The sequence below is a fragment of the Sinocyclocheilus grahami genome, unplaced genomic scaffold (genome assembly GCF_001515645.1).
Source record: "Sinocyclocheilus grahami isolate Dianchi unplaced genomic scaffold, SAMN03320097.WGS_v1.1 scaffold666.1, whole genome shotgun sequence".
NCBI lineage: Eukaryota > Metazoa > Chordata > Actinopteri > Cypriniformes > Cyprinidae > Sinocyclocheilus > Sinocyclocheilus grahami.
Genome location: NW_015505845.1, coordinates 327,402 through 336,820, shown reverse-complemented (window position 1 = coordinate 336,820; position 9,419 = coordinate 327,402). Strand labels below are relative to the sequence as shown.

Genomic DNA, 9,419 nt, shown 5'->3' with positions numbered 1-9,419 from the left:
TTATATTATTTAATAAAATAATAAATAATCATTAAAAAGCATTTCCGGTTTCCGTTTCGGCCCAGAATTTCCATTTCGGTGCATCCCTAGATGTAAGACTACATGTTTAATTTAATTTAATTTAAATTTAACAGTAATTTACTTTCAAATGCCCCAATTGCTGAAGGGTCTGCACAACGTTTTAGTACAATTTCAAGTTGCACTGTTCAAAATACCTGTAGTAGCACAGCAGTGCATACCTGTTTACATTTAATTAAGGTGGACTAGATTAGACTGTAATACAAATAGTTGAGTTTGCCAGGTGCATACAACATTTATGACAGGTTTTCTTGAAAGTGTTGGTCAGTTTGTCTGCTTGACAATCCCATTTTGCACTGCAACAATAAAACTGAAGCGAGATAAACAAACTGAGAAATGTTTCTTTTTAGTTAAACAGATGTTGTCAAAGTTTTCCTTTGGGGACATAATTTGAAGTTGGAAAATGGTAATAAATTGCAATATATCGCAATATATTTAAAATCGCAATAATATTGTATCGTGACACAAGTATCGTGATAATATTGTATCGTGAGGCCTCTGGTGATTCCCACCCCTAGTAAAAGGGTGTTGTTTTACACTACCATTGAGAAATTTTAACCAAAGTATGGTATAGACTTTCCATTAAGACCCTAAAGAATCATATCGACTTGTGAAAAATGGTCATCCGATGACCCCTTTAATGATTTTGAATCTTTTATTCATATTTATTATATATTACTTAGTTCATTTTTACACAATATTTATTCACAATTCACAATAAAATTACAAACTGAAATCTGTTTATTATCAATAGATTCTGAGAAAAAAAAAATAGGAGCAAGTAGGTCTAACTTCTCCAGGCCTAACTAAGCTGCAGTAATTATTGGATCAATGCAATCATCTCAGATTGGACATGTGTGATTATATTACTGCTCGAAATTGAACGGGAGAATGCACGTTTTAAACCGCTTATTGCACAGGTAAGTTAATCGCCGTTCTAATCTAATGCGCTGCTGCACTGTAACGCACACACATAGGCTACAGACAGTAGCTCCTACATCACGCACACAGAATCATTGAGCACAGAAATGCATTGTCAACACTGTTCTGTGATTTCTCAATAAAATAGCTTAGAAACTGAAAAGTTCAAGCATTTATTTCTTAATAACTAAATCCCACAGCTTCACTACTAGTAGATAGACGCTGCCTGGTAGAATTAATGCACACACGCAATCGCTCTCACTAATGCATTCATATGAATGTAATCTTTACTGTGCTACTTTATCTGTATCTGATTTAGAACGAGCAGAAATCTGTGAGAAATATAACGACTTAAAGACAAAAGAATTGATAAAAAAGCTGTTATAGGAGCAACAGCCATGTGGGCAGCGCTGTGCACAAGGTGTTTGTCACAGCTCCAGACTTATTTGTTCATTAATGACGTCATCAGCGACTAGTCGACTTCGACTCGACTTTCATCACATAAATGTCGACTTCAAAAAATCAGAAGTCGTTCAACCCCTATGGTCTATCAGTACTGCAAATCTTCAGGACATTTACAAAGGTTTACGAAGAGCATGAAATTGAAATCAGAGGTGTGTTTAGAGTTTTGTGGGCCCTAAGCAAGCACTTCCCCCGGACTGCAGGGCCCCATGCATTTGTGTTGGTTGCGTGCTGCTTAAACACGCTACTGTTTAGGCACCGCTGTAATACTGTAAGAACAATCCTTGGAGCCCGAGCAAATCGAAAATTGGCATCAAACTGTTTAGCTTTAAGCATCTCTAATGGAAATGGGCACAAAATTTGTTCAGAAGCAAATACAAACATTTCTTTGTTACGCTAATCTGTAAATCTCAGCTCTGAAGTCTATGAATGAACAGACTGAAGTCCTACCTCTGGGCTTGTGTCACTTGCCATAGCTCTTCTTTACTCCGCTCTTCTGTTCACACTGCATTTATACTGACTCAATGCACTCTTCTCTGTATTTGTCTTCACTCACTCAACACTCAACTTTTATCAGCTCCGCTGGAAACACTGACACACTCACACTTCACAGAATGAGGTGACGAGGAGGAAACATTTTGGGTGAACGCAGCTCTCCAGAGATTTGATCTGATTTACAGCAGCTCTCTGCGATGATTCGCTGATTTGTCATCAATTATTTTAAGCGTCTGCTACTGAGTGTTTTAAAACATTATGATATTCAATTAGTCCGACACTAACTTCATTCTGAGTCCAAGGATGTGAACAGCTCCACATAGAAAGTCTGGGTTATAATTATAGTAATTACAACATTGCATGAATGCAGCATCACAACCTTATCTTGAAATACCTTTTTAAATCTAACATAACATATACAAGCAACTTGATTTTAAATGTTGTTCCTGTTACAGGTCATATTTATTAGTTGAATGTGGCCTGAGAGCCTGTTACAGCATAAGGCACCAATTGATAATTCATAATATAATTTTATTAATATTTTCAGCAAAAAATGAAAAGAAAAAAAGCCTGTTTTACTTTCTCCATTGGCAAATATGTTTCTGGTTTTAAAGTAAAATCCAAACAAGTCTTACTATTTTCTGTAATTTGCTTTTTTGCATGTAAACTGATCTTGTTTTAAGGATGCCTACAAATATATACTGGAAATACTGTACACTGTAGACTGCATCAGTCTGCTTCCTGTATTTTGTGGAATATGTTACACTGGCTCAGTTTGAAGGCATTTGTGCTTACTAAGGTTTTAAAGCTACATTACCGTTCAAACGTTTGGGGTTGGGAAGATGTTTTAATGTTATAAATGAAAGAGTCTATACATCTAGTACAAATAAAATCTCTTCTGCTCACCAAGGCTTATCATTACAATTTAAAATAACTGTTTTCTATGTGAATATGTTTTAAAGTGTAATTGATTCATGTGATGTGCAGCTAAATTTTCAGCATCATTACTCCAGTCTTCAGTGTCACATGATCCTTCAGAAATCATAATAATATGAATCGATATTTGCTGATCAAGAAACATTTCTGATTATTATCAATGTAGAAGCAGTTGTGCTGCTTCATATTTTTGTGGAAACGGTGATCATTTTTTATAGGATTCTTTGATTAATAGAACATTCAAAAGAACAGCATTTATTTGAAATAATTTCCTGTCACATTTGATCAAATGAATGCAAATGAAACTTTATCACAAAAGTGCACACCAGAGGGAGGTTAATATGAATGCACGTTTGAAGGTTCACGCCTGAATCTTTTTTTGGGAATTCTGGGAGGGTCAAAGAAAAAATAAAAAACAGGAAGTCTTGAAATCTGACTAAGGAGTTGCGCTGATGACCACCTAAAAATACACTCCACCGTTCGGGTGTCTTGCGTCAAACTCCCAACCGCAGTGGCCTTGTAATCGACAAAGCTATGAGAAAATCAAACCAGCTTGCAAGTCCTTATCTGTTATTATGCAACTAATCAACTAGACTGAGAACAATCATCTTCCGTCTCTGCCCTAAGAGGAGACGTATCTGTTGACCGCCTCATTGTAATCAAAAACATTTTCATGAATGAAACAGGAGTTTGAAGAAAACACTTTGTGTCGTTTCCTGGATGATCCACGACTGTTTCTCTGTTTTGTGATAGTTGCTCACGAGTCCTGCGTTGGTCCTTTTACGCAGGCCCATTAACTGCGTAAATCATGCAGTTAATGTTGGAAATGGTTCAAATATGCAGAAGATGCTGGAAAACCAATGTGCAGGAGCCGGGGATTTTTCTGAAGAACAGCAGCCAGTTGAACTGCTCAGGACCAACGCAGGACTCATGAACAACTATCACTAAACAGAGAAACAGTCGTGGATCATCCAGGAAACGACACACGGTATTGAGATTGAAGGGTATCTACACTTTTGAATGGGGTCATTTTTATAAATTCAGTTATTATTTTGTTTTGTGGAGTATATGTAGACATCTGTTATGTGAAATAGCTTACTCAGGACAGTACTAAATAAATAAAAAAATGCAAATTTCATGATCCCTCTTATTTTGTTTCAATTATTAACATTTTGCACATTCTGCAAGGGGTATGTAAACTTATGAGCACATCTGTATATATATATATATATATATATATATTAGTATAAAATAACAACAACAAAAACTAGGAATGCATGATTTAGGGAAAGATTTTTTTTGTGTGTGTGATTTTAATAAATCAAGGTTTGCTGTGCTTGGTTGTAGGGCTACACAATTTAGCCTAAAATGTAGTGCTTATATATATTAAAATTGCTATAAACAACAACAATAATAAATTAATTAATATTCATTATATTAGTATTATTATTATTATTACTATAAAATGCTACAATTATAAAAAATATCATTACTGAATAAAAACAAAATAACTAAATATTATAATATACTACTAAATATTTATATTATAACGGTGAACTTAAAATACTAATAGTCAAGGCTCTCTTCATTTTCAAATGTTAAACCATAAAATGACTTGTTTTGAAAGAGAACTGCAGGGAGCCCTTAAAGCGTATCGTTTCTTGATAAGTGTTTCTCATTCGCTATTCATAGGATTGTCTCCCCCAAAAGTTCAAACATTGAGCCTTCCAGGCACCAATGAAACATTTAAAGTGGTCGGCCCATATCTGTCAATCATTCCAGCTCAACCAATAGCGAGAGTTTGGGGGCGTGGCTACTGTAGCAAGCTGAGCCAAAGTGTGTTGAGGAGGTGTGAGCTCACGGGATCATGACGTGTTACACGGGGGGAAAAATCATTTACAGAACTGCAAGCCAAAATACATGTGGGGTAAATGGTGTAAAACAAGGGTAGCCCTTGGCAGTATTTTTACAAGAGAGTAACTTGATTGCATCTTTGGGTTACTATCAAGATGCTGAACTTGAAGAGTTTCTTCTTGACAGGTAAGCTAAAGTTACCATAGTTGACAGCTATTTACTGTCAAGACCCAGATAAAGTAGTACAACTTTGTAAGGATAAGAATAATCGTAAAGATGTGATGCATGTAAGGGGCCTTTGCAAATGTTGTTTAAAAATATGCTTTATTTCTGTAATTGTAAATGACACTAGTTGCTCAGAAGCTGCACACTTTATCTTTAAGTAAGTAGTTGACATTATAGGACAGAGATGCTCAAAGCAGGGCTTGCAGGCCAAAGTTAAGTCCCGTTATGACCTTTGATTTTGCCCACCATGTCACATTTTTAGTTTTTTGTATTTTTGCATTGAAAGACAATATAACCGAATTCGATTTTTTTAAATGTAATTTTTAAAATAATATAGATGGATATAAAGTAACATCTGTTTTGACATATTAGTATTATTATTATTATTACTATAAAATGCTACAATTATAAAAAATATCATTACTGAATAAAAACAAAATAACTAAATATTATAATATACTACTAAATATTTATATTATAACGGTGAACTTAAAATACTAATAGTCAAGGCTCTCTTCATTTTCAAATGTTAAACCATAAAATGACTTGTTTTGAAAGAGAACTGCAGGGAGCCCTTAAAGCGTATCGTTTCTTGATAAGTGTTTCTCATTACAAGTATGCTAAGACAGTTGACGGTGGGCTAACTAAACATGTTGACTAAACAGTTTAACTTTATAGCTGAAGTTGTATGATTTTTTTTATGTCAAAACACATTTTCTTAACACAAGTTATTGTTCATTTATTAATATAGGTATGCTATTCATAGGATTGTCTCCCCCAAAAGTTCAAACATTGAGCCTTCCAGGCACCAGTGAAGCATTTAAAGTGGTTGGCCCATATCTGTCAATCATTCCAGCTCAACCAATAGCGAGAGTTTGGGGGCGTGGCTACTGTAGCAAGCTGAGCCAAAGTGTGTTGAGGAGGTGTGAGCTCACGGGATCATGACGTGTTACACGGGGGGGAAAAATCATTTACAGAACTGCAAGCCAAAATACATGTGGGGTAAATGGTGTAAAACAAGGGTAGCCCTTGGCAGTATTTTTACAAGAGAGTAACTTGATTGCATCTTTGGGTTACTATCAAGATGCTGAACTTGAGGAGTTTCTTCTTGACAGGTAAGCTAAAGTTACCATAGTTGACAGCTATTTACTGTCAAGACCCAGATAAAGTAGTACAACTTTGTAAGGATAAGAATAATCGTAAAGATGTGATGCATGTAAGGGGCCTTTGCAAATGTTGTTTAAAAATATGCTTTATTTCTGTAATTGTAAGTGACACTAGTTGCTCAGAAGCTGCACACTTTATCTTTAAGTAAGTAGTTGACATTATAGGACAGAGATGCTCAAAGCAGGGCTTGCAGGCCAAAGTTAAGTCCCGTTATGACCTTTGATTTTGCCCACCATGTCACATTTTTTGTTTTTTGTATTTTTGCATTGAAAGACAATATAACCGAATTCGATTTTTTTTAAATGTAATTTTTTAAATAATATAGATGGATATAAAGTAACATCTGTTTTGAACCACTGCCCTCAATCAAGTTTGATTTTTGGCCCTTCGTAGTAAAAAGTTTGGGTACCTCTGTAGCAGAAAGAGCCAGATAAAGCATCACTTAGAATGAACACATACTTGGGCTGAATTATGAATTGCATTTTGAGCGCATGCATTAATGCAAACCTGAACAGCAAAGTGAGTTTGGGCCTAACAAACAGGGTTCCCACAACTTTTGTCTAATGAATTTTCCAGTGGATTTTTAAAAGCAACACTAGAAACAAACAAAACATGAATATTCACTACAGAAATGTCTATGAATTTGCAATATTTCACTTAAAATGACAAAAATCCCTGATGATGTTTTTCCATGACTGTGGGAAGTGGGAACCCTATAAAAACACAGATCCAAACTCCATCGCCAAAGCTGAATGACAGATGCAATCAATTCATTTCAGTGCAATATTTTGCATCCGGCTGTGATCTAACACACCCGTTATTACGCTCAATATTTTAGCAACAAGCCAAAATAGCCCCTAAAATTCACCCACAGCATCTGAGGTATTATCCTGCGCTTCTATATTTATGTTGTTAATTTTCACCTCATGGTGGCCAGAGCCGTCTGCCTCATCTAAATTAAGATCTCACCGTCTGCCAATGAAGCTGCATGGAAGACTGTCGTGGAGAAACAGTCTGGGAAAACGCATTTAGTGCTGATGGGCAAAAACAGGACTTATCATTTGCATGCCTCAATGAGTCTTTGCATTCGTTTGATATAAATATAATGTTGTTGGAGAAGAACTCGTGCATCAGTGTTCGGACAGCAGCTTATAACAGCTTCCACAACATTAAATAATAGACAGAGATCATTAGGTAATTCATTATTTTTTGTTAGAAAATATTTTCATGTGGTGAGACCTGGGCTAGTTGTCACAAGTAAGATTTTGAGTCCAAAGTCCGAATGCACAAATGTGTTTCTCTCACAGTGGTTTTCTTCTCACGTGCAGTTCAAAACGCTCTTAAATTAGACTTTTTTTCTCATTTTTATTTTGGTATCATCATATTGTTTGCAATAGCTGTTGGTAACAAGAGATAACTATGATAATGCATAATAACAGTAGATTTAACCAAGAGATTCAACTTGGCTCTCAGTACAGTGTCAGCTCGGGGCAAGTTGTCACATGTTTTAATGTTAACATTTATAATAATGAATAAATAAGCTTATAAATGTATGACATTATTTGTTAGGCAAAACATTTTTTAACATATTGTCTTTGTGCATTTTTGTTTGGGGTCTCAAATGAACTATTTCAGTGCACTGCTTTTGTCACAAAAGTTCAGTTCGTGTTTAATAGGCTTTATATTTGATGCAGGATGGAATATGTAAAAATATAGATTTCAATATGTTTAGTCACTTTGTGTTTAAATTGCCTTCCAAAAATAATCTCACTCTAAAATATTCCCCGGAATAAATAGGGCGACAACTATCTTAAAAAGGACTTGACCTACAGATCTGCTTTACATAATGTTTATGAAAGTGATTAGGCGTTGTCTACTGTACATCGCCGCACGCGACGCGACGCGACGCGACTCAAGCGCTTGCGTTATAATGAGCGCGTCTGCCAACAGTGGACGCAGAGAGCGCAGCTGACTCTTATTAGAGAGAGTAAACTAGCAGAATAACTCAGAAAACGTGCAAACAGATACCAGACGCGGTCTTTTCTGGGCATGCCACACTTTTAAGCGCATGCAGCAGAGAGCTGTCAGACGCTCATTCACTGACCTGCTTTCCAGCGGCTGGCTCTTCAGCTCGTAATATGTTTTAGGCTCCTCGTGAAATTCCTCTCCGACTTCAAAGTCGGCCACGATCCCCGATTCCGACTGCATTTTCAAAAGCTGTCAACTTGCTGCCAGGTGGAAAGTAAGAGTCGTACTTCCAGACGCGCGAAGTGCCAGCCACCGTGATGTCAAGCTGTCAGTGCGCTCCGGTAGTCCGCTAGATTCGCTTTGTAGTCCGTCAGGAGGGCTGTGTGACTGCGGCGAACGCGGCCCAATGAAGTGTGGAACTACAAATCCCAGGAATGACGACAGCCGTGTTTCAGCATCTTTTGATTGGCTGGCACCAAAAAGGGGGCGTTACCCTTAACAGCAACGTGTTTGGCTTTGGCTACAAATAAAAGGACGTTATCTACATGCTACGAACAGGAAGATATTACTTGTTCATTTATCAAAGAACATTCATTAATTTTTTTAATAATTTTAATTGCGCTATTTCATCTCCATGCAATTTTAGAAGCAGTACAATCAATGTCCACGCGATGTCAGGATAATCAAATATATGAAACAACATCCTCCCACTTCAACGCTTATGACCCAGTGTCTGATTTTTTATTTATTTTTTCAGTTAAAAGTAGCTTAGATGTGTTGCTTAATTTGCACCTACTATCTGAGCTAGTCTCTAACATTACTGATATTCGACGTCTCAGTTATTCATCAAATAAGAAGACTCAAAATGGCATTGTAGTTTAGTGTACTAACACTATTTCACTTGGTAGGCTACAGAAGTTCATTTCAGACAAACCAAGTGTACCGTTAACCAACATCAGATAACTGTGAACATATCCTGTGTTGTTAAATTATTGAAATGTTTACATCTCTGTTAAATAACAGCTTTGCTTTTAGCTTTCTGATCCAGACAGCTGTTATAAATTGTGGCACAGTTTCGCTCATTTGTATGATCTCATTCATGGGAACAGCTCAATTATATTTAGGGGTAGACCTTCATGCTTACTTTCCCCCTAAATCATATGTTTTTGTAGGACTCCCATCATTGTGACACTTAATTTCAGTTATACAGTATGCTTGTCTGATTTTAGCTTCCGGTTGGGATGAACAGTGAGCTGCTCTCTCAGTGCAGATGGTGTGTGTGTGTGTGTGTGTGTGTGTGTGTGTGTGTTGTG

The 9,419-nt window shown here is 36.5% G+C and overlaps 1 long non-coding RNA gene across 1 annotated transcript in view; it reads right to left on the bottom strand.

Annotated features, from left to right (window-relative positions):
* Positions 1–8,419, bottom strand: part of LOC107558921 (uncharacterized) — a 12,405-nt gene extending 3,986 nt beyond the window's left edge. The window contains exon 1 of the long non-coding RNA XR_001605539.1: positions 8,243–8,419. This is a non-coding gene — a long non-coding RNA (uncharacterized lncRNA). The remainder of the gene's footprint in view (positions 1–8,242) is intronic.
* Between the last annotated feature and the right edge of the window lie 1,000 nt (positions 8,420–9,419).